Source organism: Hakea prostrata, chromosome 11 (genome assembly GCF_041222555.1).
Source record: "Hakea prostrata isolate BN-2017 chromosome 11, UWA_Hpros_2, whole genome shotgun sequence".
NCBI classification, from domain to species: Eukaryota; Viridiplantae; Streptophyta; class Magnoliopsida; order Proteales; family Proteaceae; genus Hakea; species Hakea prostrata.
The window spans coordinates 5,581,977-5,599,777 of NC_142610.1; the positions used below are offsets into that span (position 1 = coordinate 5,581,977).

Below are 17,801 nucleotides of genomic sequence, written 5' to 3' on the forward strand. Positions count from 1 at the left end.
CCCCTAAGATCTGTTTGTTTGTTTTGTTGTTTTGGTTGCAGTACTTTATTTGTTTCTTTTTTTCGTTTTTCACATAACAGCTCCTTTGGTTGCAGCGGTTCTTTGGTGCACACCGCAGAACAACTCCAACTCTGGGTACAAATTCTTCTGCGTCGAGCTTGACAGGTACGTCTATACGGCAGAGGCGCCGGATGGCAGGTTCGAACCTTCTCCTCACTTTCGTTGCTACCATCACTACAACTGTAGGAATTTTGTGTTCGCCCTTGAGGCGTATTGTATGTCCCCTTATGTGGGTGTTATATGTCTGTCCCTCTATGTGTGTGTTGGTGATTTTTGGTGTTTTTGTTCTAAGGGTTTTGTGGACTTGATCTATTTTGGGCTTGACCCAACCCTTTCCCTGGCTGACTCTGTCTATTGCATGTACGACAGTTTGGTCTTTTTTCGCTCCTTGATTCGGTTTGAACCTTGTGTACTAATATATGTGTGTTTGTACTTTTTTTAGTTTTCTGAATGAAGTGCTGTTTACCGGAAGAAAAAAAAATTAATACAAGGCCAGACAGTCGGAAGCTCAATCGACTCGACCACCTCGACAACGTAGTTAGCAGATCTTGAAAATTACAAGACCAAACAAAACTCAAATGAAACCATGGGAATGAGAACCCTCATGGTTTTTTGGGTAAGTAGGAGATTCCCTCTCTGTTCTACAGAAAGCGAAAGATTCCCCATCTCAGCTGATGTGGGCACTGAGGTGAGATCTAATACTTTTCTCTCGTCATTTTGTGCACAAATCGCTCTTTAAATTTAGAAGACAAACGTGCAAGAAAACTTTATTTTTTATTTTTGAGAGTAAAATCTGATATGGGAACTAAAAATTCGGAATCAGTATCCACATGGTGGACCGTATTTTTATTCTTGATTATCATTGCAAAATAGCCTTTTTCTTTTCTTTTGGGTAATACTACTGTAGCTCTAGATTCGCTGATTTGTTCTTGAACTTTTTGCATTGATGTTGATATAGATTGCAGACGAACACAAAATCCACTTAGAACTTCTAAAACTTTACTTTATTTTAAATTATTATTATTTAATTTTGTATTATCATCTAGGCTCAATCAATTGACTTCTTATGTCACATTTAATGGGGTGAGGACCCAAGTTAGGGTTTCGCCCGATCAAAGATATGGATATGGCCGATTATGGACAAGTTCAAGACCAACTCATTTCGACCCAGTCCAATCAAAGATGATTAAAGTAAAATTGGCTTGGTTTGGGTTTGTCAAAAGTTCAAGATCATATTCAAAAATTTTAGGCTTTGAGTCAGGGTCAAGGCCTGAACAGGCTTAGCTAAGAGCCCTTGATAAAAACACTAAGGACTAAGATTGGGTTTTGAAAAATCCAACCTAGCCCCTGAATGTTATCAGGTCAATTTCTTTCTTGATGAAGAATACATATCCATCAGTCACATCCAAAGATTAAGATAAGATTTAGTATATAGTTTTTTATTTTTATTATTTATTTAATCTTAACATTTGGATGTGACTAAATGACTAATGTACATCTAGAGGGAAATGGGTGCGAATCCACACTACCTTTCCTTACTCTCTCCTACCACAAAGCTTTTTTGTGCTATGGCCCCATAGAACTCTAGATATGAACAGAATCTATGGAAGGCATCTAGATAGAGAAAATGCTCAACAATGACAATAGGATTACGAAGGTGGAGATAGGAAATATGAACTGAAGAATTTGCATTATCTTAAAATAGAATTGATTAAAAAAATTAAAATTATTCAAAGATTGAATACTAAGGATGACTCTATCAGAGATATTAATAACATAAGTTGAAAAAAAAAATTACGTTATCTATAACTCATTTTAATTTAAATTACCACTATTGAACATTCAAAGAGTCATTTAAAAATTAAATTTTTTGCCCAAAAAAAAACTTATATTAGGCACTTGGACAATGAAAGAGATGGTACATTCTATCACATTCGAGTAAGCGAAGAAAGTCTAGCACCTCGTGCTAAATAGTCAACAAATACATTATTTCACATTTTAAACATATTCATATTGAAATGTGTATGTGTATGATTATTTTAAACATATTCATATTATTATCCAAAAAAAATCATATTGATAACCTAAGTTGTAATTTTTTTTCTGGGAGTTATTTTTGTTCATAGAACAAATTATTTATACGCAAAAACTTCAAAAGTCAAAAGAAAGCACTAGATATTCAACTATTAACAGAAACATCTCCCCCCACCCCCCAAAAAAAAAAAAAAAAAAACTAAACTTTCCAGTTCCCTTCCTGAAACCAGACTGAGAGAGAAGCTTCCACATTCAAATTTCCAATACGCGCAAAACCAGAAGATTCACAACAACTTCAATAACCGCCCCTGAAACCTATTTATATATTCAATCCTCTAACCTTCTTCTCAACATGATCTCAAGTGTTGGTGTTCTTCAAGAATTCAATTCAAACACGCCCTGTTTCTTCTATCGCTACTGTTGTAATTCTCTTTCAATTCAAGCCCAAGTTCCCACTTCCCAGAATTTCAAGCTTAAAAAGATGATCAAGTTGGAGAAGCGTTCTTTGTCTGCCAACCCTGATTGCAGCCACCTTGAACGGTTGTTCAGATACTTCGACGAAGATGGTGATGGCAAGATATCAGCAACAGAGTTACAAAGTTGTGTAAGCAGTGTCGGCGGTGAGCTGTCGCCGGAAGAGGCAGCGGTGGTGGTGGGTTCACCTGATTCCGGCGGCGATGGGTTTCTTGGGTTCGATGATTTTGTGAAATTGATGGAAGGGAATGGAAAGGAGGTGGAGGAAGATATGAAGGAAGCATTTGGTATGTACGTGAAGGATGGGTGTGATTTTATAACAGCTGAGAGCTTGAAGAGGATGTTGAGTCGACTCGGTGAGTCAAGAGCGATTCATGAATGTGATGGAATGATTAGTGTCTTCGATTTGGATGGGGATGGTGTGCTTTATTTTGATGAGTTCAAAATTATGATGAGTTAGATTAGAAAATTGGCCACTCATTCCCACCTCTTTGTCCACAAATGTAAATCCATTTTTTTTAGATATTATTTATTCATATTCTTTTTAATAAATTCATTAGAGATTTCTTTTTTTAGATTTGTAATGATCAATGGAAGGCATTGTAGAATCAAAACTGGTCTCTATTCCAATTTGAGGTGTTTAGATTAGTGATACATGCTCGGAATTGTTGGTCGAAGTCATCTCAGCTTGCCTAAAATCTAAACAGGTTTGAGGTTAAAAATTCTAGACTTAACAGTCGCCAACTGATGAAATATTCTCACATTAAAATAGGTTGAGGTTGGGGTTAAAGTTGATCATTGGATCTTGTCCTCCCACTCTATAGGATTTCTTGGTAAATATAAGGCAACGATGTCAAATTATATAAAAATTATTGTTGCATAGTTGGAGTTAAGGACTCAAGGTCAGGTTATAGCATTTGACTTGGCTTAACCAATCCGGCTGACAAGGTTATGATTAGGATCACGGTAGGAAGTTTTGGCAATATTTGCCTTGTTTGACATTTAGCCAATATGAATCTAGCCTCGAAACAAAATTTTCTAAAATTTGTAGGAATATGGCTGTAAAATCTCTAGCAAAATACTGACAAATATCGTTGAAAGTCACCGGATATTCTTTTGTCTACAACTCAAAGAAATGAAAAACATATAAAGAAAGGGCTTTGCTGTGAACCTTATCCATTGACATACCTTGTGATTCACCGAATGCATCGATCATCTCAAACCCAAGATCTCAAACCCAAGGTGCAAATTTTGGTTTTGAAAGGATTAGAATTATGGTTTCAGAAGTTGCAAAATCTGGTTTCAAGAGGGTTATAAAGAGCTAAGGTTGAGAAGAAGCAATCCAAAACACAATGCCTTGAAAGTGGAACCCTTTCAAGCATCTTCTACTATTCTTCTCTTAACTCTGAATTGCATCTTGGTTAGATCATGATAAAGTTAGTTATCCAAAGCATCAAAGAAGATAGCTTAGCACATTCCTAATATCGATTACAGAAAATTATATTCAATGGAAATGATCACCACACACGTCATGCATATTATGGATGTGGAGATTCAATTATAAGAACCTATTAAGATCCAATATAAGAATAATCATAATAAGAGAGATATAATTAAGGATCAGGTACTTCTCTCTTGAGGCATTAGAGTCTTGTATCTAAGAATTGTAAGTATTCTCATGTTTTTTGATATGTCGACAACCTTTCATGAAAATGACCTCAAAAAAATAAAATAAAACCCTTCATGTAAAATGATCAAATTATTAGGGAAATCTTTTTTGTCAAAAAAAGAAAAAAGAAAAAAAAAATCCAAATGACCCATGGGAATTTTGGGCTTTTAACCACTCAAATAACTCACTGTTGGCAAATTAGAATTTTATCAAGTCCATGGATCATCAATTTCCCTCTGGGTGAAGAACACATGTTCATTAGTCATATCCAAAAGTTGAGGTAAGATTTAAAAGATAATTTTTTTAAAATTTTTTTTAGTTTAATCTAAACTTTTGGATGTAACTGATGAACATGTGTCCTCAATCTAGAAAGAAATGAATGATCCACATTTGATAAAATTTTGAGTTAGAATTATTTGCCTTTCATCTAAGAAATTTCATAATCTAGTGGCATGGTCCCACTCTCAAAGTTGAAAACCCTATCTTAGGTCCTACTCTGCGTCTGTCTTGGGGGGCAAACTTATGTGATTATACCCTTGATAAAGATGGAATAAAAATTGTTTTAAGTTTTGAATGATGATATTCTGTCCTCTTGTGGATCATACACTTAGGTTATCTTTATCTAAATGACAAAACATAGTTTTACTCACATGGAAAAGAAATTTTCTAATTCACATAGTTGGATTCTTGATAGTGTTAAACATGTTCTCGTTTTTTTTTTTTAATGGGTAAAACAACGGTTCAATTTTAAAGTAAGATCTTGTTGTTTAGTAAATTAGTTAAAATAGCTTAACACTGTTAATTACTGTTTTAGCTTTTGACCGAAGAAAATCACCATTTTAGCTAATTTCTTGGAAAAAAATAAAATTTGTTTTGAGATTGAATAAGTGAGGATCCGTATTCGAGACAAATTGCATAGGGCTGTTTGGTTACTTGAGTTTGGAGATTTCAAAAATCTAGAGATTTCAAATCTATAGATTTAAAATTTATGGAGTTATCGTTCATAAAATTAATTGTTTGGTTAGCCTAAATTTTTTGAGATTTCATCGTGAAAAAATATATTTGGAGTTATGGTTCAAATGTTTTGCACTTTTAGAGTTGTGGTGAAATCTCTGGATTTCACCTCATACCCATAAATCTACAGATTCATGTTTTTAGTGTAAAAAGGTAAATCTTTAGATTTCATGAATCCAGAGATTCACACAACCAAACAGAGATTCATGAATCCAGAGATTCACACAACCAAACATGTATAAATCTCTCATTTGTGAATCCATAGATTTGAAATCTCCAGACTCAAGTAACCAAACAAGCCCTAAAATAGTGAATCATGATACTCTAACCAAATGGAAAGGAAAAATTCCAATCTATATTGTTTGACTAGATATGTTGGGGGGGAGGGTTGTCAGGGATTTGAAATGTTTCAAGCATACTGCATACAACCATGTAGTCTAGGGACTCTTCTAACCCTACTACCCCTTCTCCTCTACTTAGGGATAGAAATAGAAGTAGCCACTCCACTAGAGGGCTCCAGTACCTCGATGAAGATTTTATTGTTGAGCTCAAGTCTGCTATGAAGAAGAACAGAAAAATAAATAATAATAATAAAAAATGGAGAATTTATCATTTTCTTGCGTTTGCTTTGGTTTTACGTCTTGACTTCAATTCCTTATAGCTTTTTGTTGCTTTGTTTGGTTTAGGCCCTTGGGGGCTTTGGTCATCTTTGCCCGCGCTTTTTGTAATTCTCTTTTTCTCTCTCTCTCTCTCTCCCTCTTATTAGGGGCGGGGACGCCTTTTCATATTTCGACGTGGGGACCACCTTACAAATTCAGGCAAATTAATAAGAGGACTGAAATATAAATAACACAACTATAGGTAAATTATAAAAAATATATAAAGCATAGGGGCTAAAATTATAAGATTAGATTTGTTACCATTTAAAACTTTAAAAAATCATGAATGAAAGAAGGTGGGAAAGAAATTGAAGGAGAAAAGATAGATTTGAAGTCTATTAACTAAATGTGGGAAAAACAATCAATTTCCATAAGTTAAGTAAAAGAAAATTCAATGATTATATTTAGATTTGATAAATCAATGGCTAAAATTCTAAACATCTAACTAACAAAACTTAAAATTTAAATTGCTATTAGTATGAATTGAAAATTTTAGAGACAATTTAGGGATTCGGAAAAAATTCAATGATTGTGATTAGATCTGATAAAATCAATGGTTGAAATTCTAAACTAGATTTAAATTGCCATTAGTAGGAATTGGAATTGAAATTTTAGGAAAAAGTATGACTGAAATTCTAATGAGATTTAAATTGCTTTAGTAGGAATCGAATTTTTAGGAGAAAGTTTAGGAATTTTTGGAAAGTGGGGGGAGAGGGTGCAAAAAATGTATTTCAAACATACAAATAGAAAATCAAGAAAAAATAAAAAATATATAAAAAAAAAATTGAGTGAGGCCCCTCTAAGGATGTTAATCGGTACGATACCAATTTTGAATATAGAAAACCAAAACAGTACCGTACAAAATTTATACAATACGGTTTCGGCATTTGCAAAAATGGTTTGATACGGTTTCAACATTAAATTGGTGCGCGAAAACAGTATTTAGTGCGATACAATTTTGGTACGAAGGAACCCATGCCAATTTTGTAATTAATTCATTAAGATTCTAATGAAATTGCGAACAAACAATCAATAGAATCTGATATTAATAGAGACAAAGCAAGTAAATTTAATAGATAGAGACAAAGCAAGTAAATCAAAGAAGAGGAATGAAGGACGAAATGAAAAACTAAAACAGGGAATATGGATAGGTAAAGGTAAAGTGTTTTAATTGTAAAATTACATTTATATTCCTTGATTTGGTATGGTCGGTACGGTTTTGGTACATACTGATGGTATGAGTACTTAAAACTAGAACTGTATCGAAGAAATTCGGTTTCGGTAAGTACCGTACCGATTTTGAACGGTGTGGTTTTAGACGGCGTGGTTCGGTACGGTTAAACAATTTAGGTACACAATTGACACCCTTAGGCCCCTCTGCCCCTTTAGTAGCTCCGCCTCTGCCCCTTATGGTGATGGAGAATAAATATATCAGACTGTAAGGGGCTCCTCCCATTGAGTTAGGGAGGGGGTATTTATGACCTTACAATTGATGTTCCATTGATAATTTGGTATTAGAACTTGAAGTTCTATAATAGTAGACTAATGACTTAGCAAGCGAAAAATGGGCTAAAAGCCCCGAATTACTTTATTGTCCCTGACATGAACACATTCTAAATTTCTGATCAAAGTTCTTCCCACAAAAAATAAGGCTGCTTCTGTTTGCAAAGGTGGGGTGGGAAAAAAATAGTGGAAAAAAAATACATGTGGGCCCCATGTGTAGTGGGGTGAAAGAGAAGAAAAGAAAATGAAAGGATTTTGTGGAAAAGTGATAGTGGTGGGTTCCATTTTTTACTTTTTCAAACTTTTTCACAAAATCTCACAAAATTTGTGGGGTTTTAAAATGGCTTGGTGTGGGAAAATTGGGCTACCACATCACCAGACAAGTTTTTCACTTTTTCACCCCAAGCAACCAAACAATCTATAATTTTGGGATTTAAGAAGAATTGATTAAAAAAAAAAAAAAGAAGAAGAATTGATTAAAAAAAAGAACCTCTATTTTCCTAGTTGGTTTAACTTAAATACATGATTTTGGGTTTGGTGCAGGCATAAAGCTGTTGAAAAATGTTACAAATATCTACCGCAAGCAAAACATTATGGAACTTTGTAAGTACAAAATAGTTGATAACATTATGTTAAGCACATCACTTTGATCTTGCGCCTAGCCTAATCTTTGACCTTAGCCACAAAACTATATATTAATGTAAAATTTTTTTCTTCATATTTTATCTATTTTTTACTAAAAATAACCACAAGGTGCTAGGGCAAGATTAGACTAGAATGGGTTGCCCCTAACCTAGTACAGGATCCTAAACCAGCCTTGATCCTAAACAAGGCTAGAATTTTGAGCTATAAAAGAATGCTTAGGGTGGAATTGGGTCATTAGGGCAAACTTGCACTCCCACAATTCAATAATGTACAAGTTTTTGTTGTTGTATAGTCCATACATAAGTGCAAAAGCTAGTAAGAGCATGCATAAAGGCATCAACATACATGATATATTTTTGGACTATGTCAAGGGGAGTTTTTGGCTAGGAGTGTGGTCCCCATGCTACAAGTGGGGCCAATGGAAATGCATGTGAAATTTCATGAGGATAGGGTAGTTATTTCACATCATTTTGTCATTTTGGTGTAGGAAAGTACAATCTCGAACACAATCATTTTTCCTATAATATCCTACACATATATACTGATGCATAGAAAGGGTTCACTATGTTTGGCTCAAATCGTGCTTTAGTGGTACGTCTAATGTGGTAGGGCCTGAGTGCCTACTGTTAGATGCACACTACGTGGATTTCATTAAATCCCAACCCAAAGAACACCATATGCACATTTAACCAACTTAAGTGAAACAAAATCCTTTTGTTTTTTAAATGACCTAACCATATTTTGAGCGGTTGAGATTGAATAGAATTCACGTGGCGTGTATCAATAGTAGGCATCACATAGACACCACCACACAAATAAGATCCTGCATTTGGTAAAAACGTCCGGCTTTCAATCCTTTCAAGTAATGATGAGTCAAATAGCTCCACCAAACTTGATATTAAAGCATGATGTTGAGAAGCATATAAAAATGGTGATTTGTTTTGATCACAAAATAATCATTTCTAGAAATGAATTTTGTTGTTCTTTTATACAAGATTGATTACAAATACCCAAAATAATTGTTTACATATCATGGAAGTCTATAGCTATTTAGAATGGCTTCGAGACATTGGAGGAAACTAACAAGAAGGTAAAAATAATTGACTTATTAAATGTTACAAGTCTTGTTAATTAATTTCAATTGTTTAAATGGAGGGTTCTTGTTGCTCTTGTGATTCACACTCTCAAATTGTGTTGCATTGCACATTTTCTTGTGAGCTTCTGAATTACTAATTGGGAACGCAAGACCTTAACTTGGTTCTTTTAGCACTTTGATGCTCTCTTGTTGTCACATTTGGAAATTAAAATGAGGAAGGCATGGCAAACCACAACTAGTTTTTCTCTTATAACTTATCTATTTTTGGTTAGCCCAAATGCGCACTCTTTTTCAGCTGGATCTTCTTAAACGGATCACAATGAGATGACTCTATACATTATCTTCCTTCCCACCCGATTGGAAACTACTTACCATGATCTCGTTTATTGCAGGAATAGGGTCTCCAAGCTCAAGTAAGGGATGCTAGTTTTTTGTCTTGTATAAACCGCAATGCTTTTTCATGCAAATGGGAAATCTGATTTCCTCTAAACTCTCTAAACTGTTTGATGTACACAAGTTGGCACTCTATTTTGGAGCACAAGAAACAAGTGGATTGCAACTAGATGTAGATCACAATTCTCTGCAGCACTCACAAGTAGCAAACATCGAGTGGCAGCTAAGAATGACTGCCCCATGGCAACATCAAAGGCTAGTGGTTGGCTATTCAAATATTCTAGCCCTTTTTAAAAACCTTTTAAAGTCTATTAGCATTAAATAGAAACCCTGTAAAAAAATTTAAATACTTAATAATGTTAAATAAAAGAGGTCAGTCGTTAATGGTTACAACCTATTAAAAGTTTTTTTTATAGTTTCATTAGTGTTTTAAAGATTTAATTTGTATCGTCAACATTTAACATTGTAAAATTTTGAATTTTCATCTTATTCATTTTTTACCTATGAAAATGTCATTCATCTATAAGAAAATGAACAGGATAAAATTTCCTAAAACTATAGCCAAATTTTACAGTTAATATGCTAGTGAGCTTGTTGTCACGGCCTTAGTTATTGACTAAGCCAACCGTGCCGGCACTTAGCACTTTCTTGCACTAAGTCAGCCTAAAACCCAGCTAGAGAGAGTAGAAGAAAGCTTAGAGCTCAAAGAGAACCTTGAGAGAACTTGTATTGCTCACTTGTTTGATGCTTTGTACAAATGAGTCCCTCCCCTATTTATAGGTGAGGTAGGATACAATGAATGGTTGTGATTTGTACAAGTGTCTAGAATCTAATGGTTAGGAATATTCTAGTGGGTTTAGATATTTCTAGGGATATTTCTAGAGACAAGATACTTTATAGATGTAGATTCCTCTAGAATCTCCCTCCCTTCTAGAATGTGGGCTAAGTGTAGCCCATTAGTGTTATTTCTAAGTTGGGCTAGTCCATGTGTGGCCCATGAATATTATACCATTGGGCCTATGATAAATTGGGCTGTGTCATTCTCCCCCACCTATTCCGTCGACGTCCTCGTCGTGTTTTCATCGTGGAATCTCCTTATATATTCTTGGAACTGCCACAATGCGTTTTCTGGTTCCCAACTTGCTTCGCTCTCAGGCAATCCCTTCCACTTCACCAAATACTCTCGACTTGGAGGCACCCCACGTTTGCGCATTACTCGATCCGCCATTATATGTTCCGCCTCCTTGTCATAGGATGTTGTTATGCTTGTAGGTGCCCTTGTAGAAGTCCCACGACTAGGATCCTCCGCATCTCCTTGGTAAGGCTTCAACATACTTGCATGGAAGACGGGATGGATCTTGAGCTTTGGTGGGAGGTCTAGTTGGTAGGAAACCTTACCCACTTTCTTCCACGATTTTGAACGGCCCTTCATACCGACGGACCAGTCCTTTGTGCACCTTTCGCAAGGACTTGAATTGTTGGGGTAGTAACTTCACCATGACCATGTCCCCTATTGCGAGTTTGCGGGTCGTCTATCTATGTCGGCCCACTTCTTCATCTTCTTCGTGGCTTTGTCTAAGTAGGACTTAGCCACATCCAACCTTTCTCGCCACTCCTTGGCGAACTTGTAAGCTGAGGGGCTCTTTCCCGTATAACCCGTCACTATAGTGTGTGGTGTTAACGGTTGTTGCCCCGTGGCAATCTCAAATGGGCTTTGGTTGGTGGCCTCGCTTCTTTGGAGATTGTATGAAAACTGAGCCACATCAAGCAACTTGGCCCAATCTCGCTGGTTGGCACTCACAAAGTGCCTCAAGTATAGCTCCAGTAAGTTGTTGACACGTTCGATCGTCCATCCGTTTGGGGATGGAAACTTGTCGAGTACCGCAATGATGTGCCCAACAACTTGAACAATTCGGCCCAAAACATCCCCGTGAAGCGAGGGTCACGATCGCTGATGATTGATTGTGGCACCCCCCAATACTTGACCACATTCTTTAGGAATAGCCTAGCTGCTTCTTCCGCTGTGCAATCCCTGGGTGCTGCCACAAATGTGCCATATTTGGATAGCCGATCTACCACCACCATGATTGACCCACATCCTTCGGACTTAGGAAGAGCGCTGATGAAGTCCATAGAGACACTCTCCCAAGCACGACTTGGTGTAGGCAATGGTTCCAACAAACCCCGTGGTGGATGTTGTTCCACCTTGTCTTGTTGGCACACAAGACAAGTCCTTACATAAGCCTCAACATCATCCCTCATCTGAGGCCAATAGTAAGCTGCTTCCAACAATGCACGAGTGCGTCTTTGCCCTGGATGACCAGCCCACTTGGTGTTGTGGCATTCACGAATAAGGTTCTTCCTCAGGTTGTTCCACTTAGGAACAAAGATCCTCTTCTTCTTGGCATAGAGAACACCATCCTCTTCCCAAAACCGCCTTGTTTTGCCTTCCTTGGCTAGAGTGAGCAAGCCCTTAGCCATTGGGTCATGCTCGTATCCTCCCTTGATAAGGCTCAACAATTCTCCTTCCGGTTGGCTAAGAGATGCCAACTCCGCCTTTCGACTTAGTGCGTCGGCCACCTCGTTTGCTTTCCCGGGTTTATACTCAAAGGTGAAGTCAAATTCCGCTAGGAAATCTTGCCACCTAGCTTGCTTCGGACTCAACTTCTTTTGGGTTTGGAAGTAACTCGTAGCCACATTATCCGTCTTTACCACGAACCTCGATCCCAACAAATAGTGTCGCCATGTCCTTAGACAATGCACCACAGCGGTCATCTCCTTCTCGTGCACCGTATAGCGCCGCTCAGTCTCGTTGAGCTTGCGACTCTCATATGCAATAGGGTGTCTTTCTTGCATTAACACCCCTCCAATTGCAAAGTCGGACGCATCCGTATGTACCTCGAACGGTTTGCCATAGTCCGGCAATGCAAGCACCGGTTCTTCCATTACCGCCTTCTTTAAATCATCAAAGGCGTCTTGACAAGCGTCGGACCACTCCCACGCCTTGTTCTTCTTTAGTAGATCTGTGAGTGGAGCTGCCCTCTTGGAGTATCCTGCAATGAACCTTCGGTAGTAGTTTATAAGGCCTAGAAAAGACCTCAACTCGCCAACCTTAGTAGGTGCCTCCCATTCCCGAATTGCTTTCACCTTGCTCCCGTCCATTCTCAACATTCCGCCCCCTACTTTATGACCTAGGAACATCACCTCTTCTTGTGCGAGTCGCACTTCTCTTTCTTCACATATAGTTGGTTCTCCTTTAGGGTTTGAAGAACCAACCTTAGATGTTGTGCATGTTCCTCCAATGTGTTACTATAGATGACGATGTCATCCAAGTACACGACCACGAACTTGTCAAGGTAAGGGTGAAATATCTTGTTCATGAGGGTGCAAAATGTGGCTGGTGCATTGGTGAGGCCAAAGGGCATTACTAAGAACTCGTATGCCCCATATCGCGTCACGCAAGTAGTCTTCGGTTCGTCACCCTCCGCGATGCGGACTTGGTAATACCCGGACCGCAAGTCTAGCTTGGTGAAGTATCTTGCACCGCCAAGCCTATCAAAGAGATCATCAATCAAAGGAATGGGATATTTGTTTTTGATAGTTACCTTGTTGAGTGCCCTGTAGTCGATGCATAGCCTTAACGACCCGTCATGCTTTCGTTGGAACAACACTGGTGCGCCATATGGTGCCTTCGACGGTCGGATGTAGCTCGCATCCAATAGCTCCTTGAGTTGCTTCCTTAGTTCCTCCAACTCCGGCGGGGACATCCTATATGGTGCCATTGCTGGTGGTTTGGCACCCGGCTCCAACTCAATTGCATGATCCACCTCCCTCATTGGTGGTAGTCTTTTGGGTAGCTCCGGGGGCATCACGTCCTTGAACTCCTTTAGAGTTCTCTGGATCTCCTTCGGTAATGCCGTCTTGGAGACATCCTCCTTGTCTTCCAAGAGTGCCGCCAAATATGTGACCTGCCCCTTTTTGACTCCCTTCTCCAGCTGCATGGCCGAAAGAAGTTTTGGCCCCTCCTTAGTCCCTTGTACCGTCGGGACCATACATGGTGCTCCTTCCTCCATGATGCACACCTTGCTTATGAATGGCATGGGTACGGCCTTGACCCGTCTCATGAATTCCATGCCAAGCACCAATTCGAAGTCATCCATTGTCACAACTGACAAATCCACGGAGCCTTTCCATGCTCCAATCGTCATCTCGACTCCCTTGGCAACTCCCTCAATAGGGCGTGCCTTCGAGTTGACTGCTTTAAGGCTCCCTCTTTCCTTGCTCATCTTGAGCCCCAAACGCTTTGCCTCCTCCGTCGAGACAAAGTTGTGTGTTGCTCCCGTATCAACCATGGCCCTTACCACCTTGCCGTTGATACGCGCCTCCACGTACATCAACCCCTTTGGCAATGTAGGAGCTTTGTCCTGCTTGGCCTTAATGGCACCTAGCTGCTGCAACGATCCCACGTGCGCCTCCTCTTCACCATTATCTTCGAGTAGTGCACTTAGGGCCTTCCGTTTTGGGCAATCCCTAGCCCAATGTGGTCCATCACAAAGGAAGCACTTGTCTTTGGGCTGGAATTTCTTCTTCTTTTCTTGCTTGCCACCCTCCTTGTTTGAAGAGAACTTGTTTATGCCTTCCCTTGTGTGGTCGGTCTTCGACCCCTTCTCTCCCCCACCTTTGCCATTATTGCTCTTCTTGGCCTTAGACTCGTCCCTTCGAAACTCTATTAAGGACTCCGCCGCCGCTATAGCCGTAGCAAGATCTTGTACACCTCGACGTTGTAGCTCTTGCGAGGCCCAATTTTGGAGCCCATCCATGAAGTCGAAGAGAAGTTCCTCTTCGGTCATACTCGGGACCTCCAACATGAGTGTTGAGAACTCCTTCACGTAGTCTCGAATCGACCCCGTGTGCTTTAGCCTCTTGATGTTCTTTCGGGCCAAGAATGCAACATTCTCCGGATAAAATTGTTTCTTAAGCTCTTTCTTGAAGTCTTCCCATGTGTCTATGGTGCACGTACCTTTTTGCATGTCATTGTACCTTCGTCTCCACCATAGAGCTGCGGTTTCGGTGAGGTAGAGTTGCACGGTCTTGATCTTGGTAGACTCGTCCTCCATCGACGTAGCTTCGAAATACCGCTCCATGTGCCATAGGAAGTTGTCAACCTCCCGAGCATCTCTCGTTCCCTCGAATGCCTTAGGCTTTGGCACCTCCACCCTTGGTGCTTCACGCCACACACTCCCACCGGTCGTGGTTCTCCTGCACGTTGCTACCTCTCTACTCAATTCCTGCACACGAGCTTCCACCGTGGCGATCCTTTCCACTACTTGGGTCTGAAGGGCCTCAAACTGTTGTTGTTGTTTGTGCTCCATGGTGTTGAGAGCACCCAATAGGAACTCCTTGAGCTCGTCCATCCGGCCATCGAGCTCATCGGTCCTTTGCTCCCCAACGTCAAGGCGTTCCCTTGCCTCGACCATCGCCAACTCCACCCGCGTTAGACGTGGCTCCATAGTTGCACTAACTTCAACAGACTTCTCCTTGCCCTTGCGCCTATCCTTGGTGGTGTGGGTCTCCCTCCCACGGTTTAGCTCCTCTTGTGCACCATTGAACGCTCGGACTCGCTTGTCATCGTGTTTTCCCACACGCTGACACACCCAACCGAAGCTCGATACCACAAATGTCACGGCTTAGTTATTGACTAAGCCAACCGTGCCGGCACTTAGCACTTTCTTGCACTAAGTCAGCCTAAAACCCAGCTAGAGAGAGTAGAAGAAAGCTTAGAGCTCAAAGAGAACCTTGAGAGAACTTGTATTGCTCACTTGTTTGATGCTTTGTACAAATGAGTCCCTCCCCTATTTATAGGTGAGGTAGGATACAATGAATGGTTGTGATTTGTACAAGTGTCTAGAATCTAATGGTTAGGAATATTCTAGTGGGTCTAGATATTTCTAGGGATATTTCTAGAGACAAGATACTTTATAGATGTAGATTCCTCTAGAATCTCCCTCCCTTCTAGAATGTGGGCTAAGTGTAGCCCATTAGTGTTATTTCTAAGTTGGGCTAGTCCATGTGTGGCCCATGAATATTATACCATTGGGCCTATGATAAATGGGCCCGGGGGGGGGGGGGGGGGGGGGGGGGGGGGATTTTTAAGTCCTAAAATTTTGATTCCTACTAATAGCATTTTGAAATTTGAAATTTCAATTCCTATTAATAGTAATTTAAATCTAGTTTAGAATTTCAGCCATTGATTTTATCAAATATAATTAGTCATTGAATTTTTAGCAATTTAATTTTAAGTTTTATTAGTTAGATGTTTAGATTATTAGATCTAACTGTAATCATTGAATTTTTTTTTACTTAATTGATGAAAATTGATTGTTTTTCCCAGAGATTGAAGGGTGACCGTCTCAGAGATATTAATAACATAAGTTGAAATTAAAAAAGAAAAGAAAAGTTACATTATTTAAAAATCAAATTAATTAAAAATACCACTATCTAAAGATTCAACATTCAAAAACACCTTTCAAAAACTTTTTTTTTTCCCCCAAAAAACTTATATTAGACTTTCCATCAACAATGAAAGAGGTTGGACATTCCATCAAAGATGTTTTTTTGGATATTCGAGTATGTGAAGAAAGTCTTGCACCTCGTGCTAAATAGTCTACCAATACATTATTTGACCTTTTAAATATATTCATATCTATAACCTAAGTTGTAATTTTATTTTTTTGCAAGTTATTTTTGTTCATAGAAAAGATTATTTATACCCAAAAACTTGAAAAGTCAAAAGAAAGCACTAGATATCCAAGTATTTACAGATATACCCTAATACATATCCAAATCCTTCATTAACATCCCCACCTACTTTCCACTTCAAATTCTGATATTCTGCATTTTTTACCGGACCTCATCCAGCTATGTCCATTCCTACTTCCATTAGTCATTTCTAAGCCATTGGCAACCATACAGTGGCGGACCCAGGATTCAATAGTGGGGGGGCCGAAGAATGAAAGCCAGTAACCTTCCTATTTGGGGTCCCACCGCTAAATTATTTTATTAAATTAAAGAATAGACCCACATATATTTTGTGGGGCCACACTTATTTGAAAAAATGATGAATTATTGATAATGATATTTTTTTTCGACAAAATATACGTAAAATTAAAGCAACAATATAAAAAAAATATACACATAACTTCAACCCTAAAAAGTTAAATGCAAACCAAAATTTTCTTTGATAGGAAATGTAAACCAAATTTTTTTTTTAGGTAAGAGATGCAAATCAATGGTAGTTAGTTACCTACTAACTATAGACATTTTATTCACAATACAAAATCAAATAACAAAAATTGCAGAAGAAATAAAGAAACATAGACTATAAAACCAAATTAAAAAGAATAACAATAGAAAAGAGAAAAAAAAAAAAGAAACAATAAATAAATTGAGAAAGAGAAAGAGACTTAATTTTGGAGTAGATTTTCAAATCTTTGAATTCATGAATCTGAGAATTATACCCGTTTGGTTGTAAAAATCTCTAGATTCATGAATTATATAGATTCGCCTTTTTACACTAAAAACGTGAATCTGTAGATTTATGGGTAAGGGGTGAAATCCAGAGATTTCAAAAAAGCTATACATTTGCACATTCATAAAAATCAACGTCGATCAAATATTTTTTTAGGATGAATCCACTGATTTCATTCCACAACCAAACACTTAATTTTATAAATTATGACTCCATAGATTTGAAGTCTATATATTTGAAATCTCTAGATATTTGAAATCTTTAGACTCATGTAACCAAACAGGCCCTTAAGCCACACTTATACTTATAGAAAGGGAAGAGAATAAATAGGAAAAAAAGAGGATAGAGAAGAGGAGATAAGAGAATAAATAGGGATTGAAGAGTTAGTTTTTAATTAAAATAACATTTTGATTTTTGAATACCTAATAAGATTTTTTTTTTTCAAAAATTTCCTTTAACCCACGTTTATAGAAACATGAGAGAATAAATAGGAAGAAAAGATGAGAGAGAAGAGAGGGGAGAATAAATAGGGATTGATGAATTAGTTTTTTTTATTATGAATGACATTTATACCCATCATTTTACCTTTAAAAATTGTTCACAATATTGGGAGGGGCCAAATAGTAACATTTCACATGTGGGAAGAGAAAAAACCAGAAAAATTGAAGGAATTAGGAGAATATGCATAAAATTTTAAAAAATCCGGGGGGGGCCATGGCCCCCTCC

The 17,801-nt window shown here is 38.2% G+C and overlaps 1 pseudogene; it reads left to right on the forward strand.

The window, feature by feature from the left end:
* Positions 1 to 2,575: 2,575 nt before the first annotated feature.
* Positions 2,576 to 3,028, forward strand: LOC148999747 (calcium-binding protein CML37 pseudogene; annotated as a pseudogene).
* Positions 3,029 to 17,801: the final 14,773 nt, after the last annotated feature.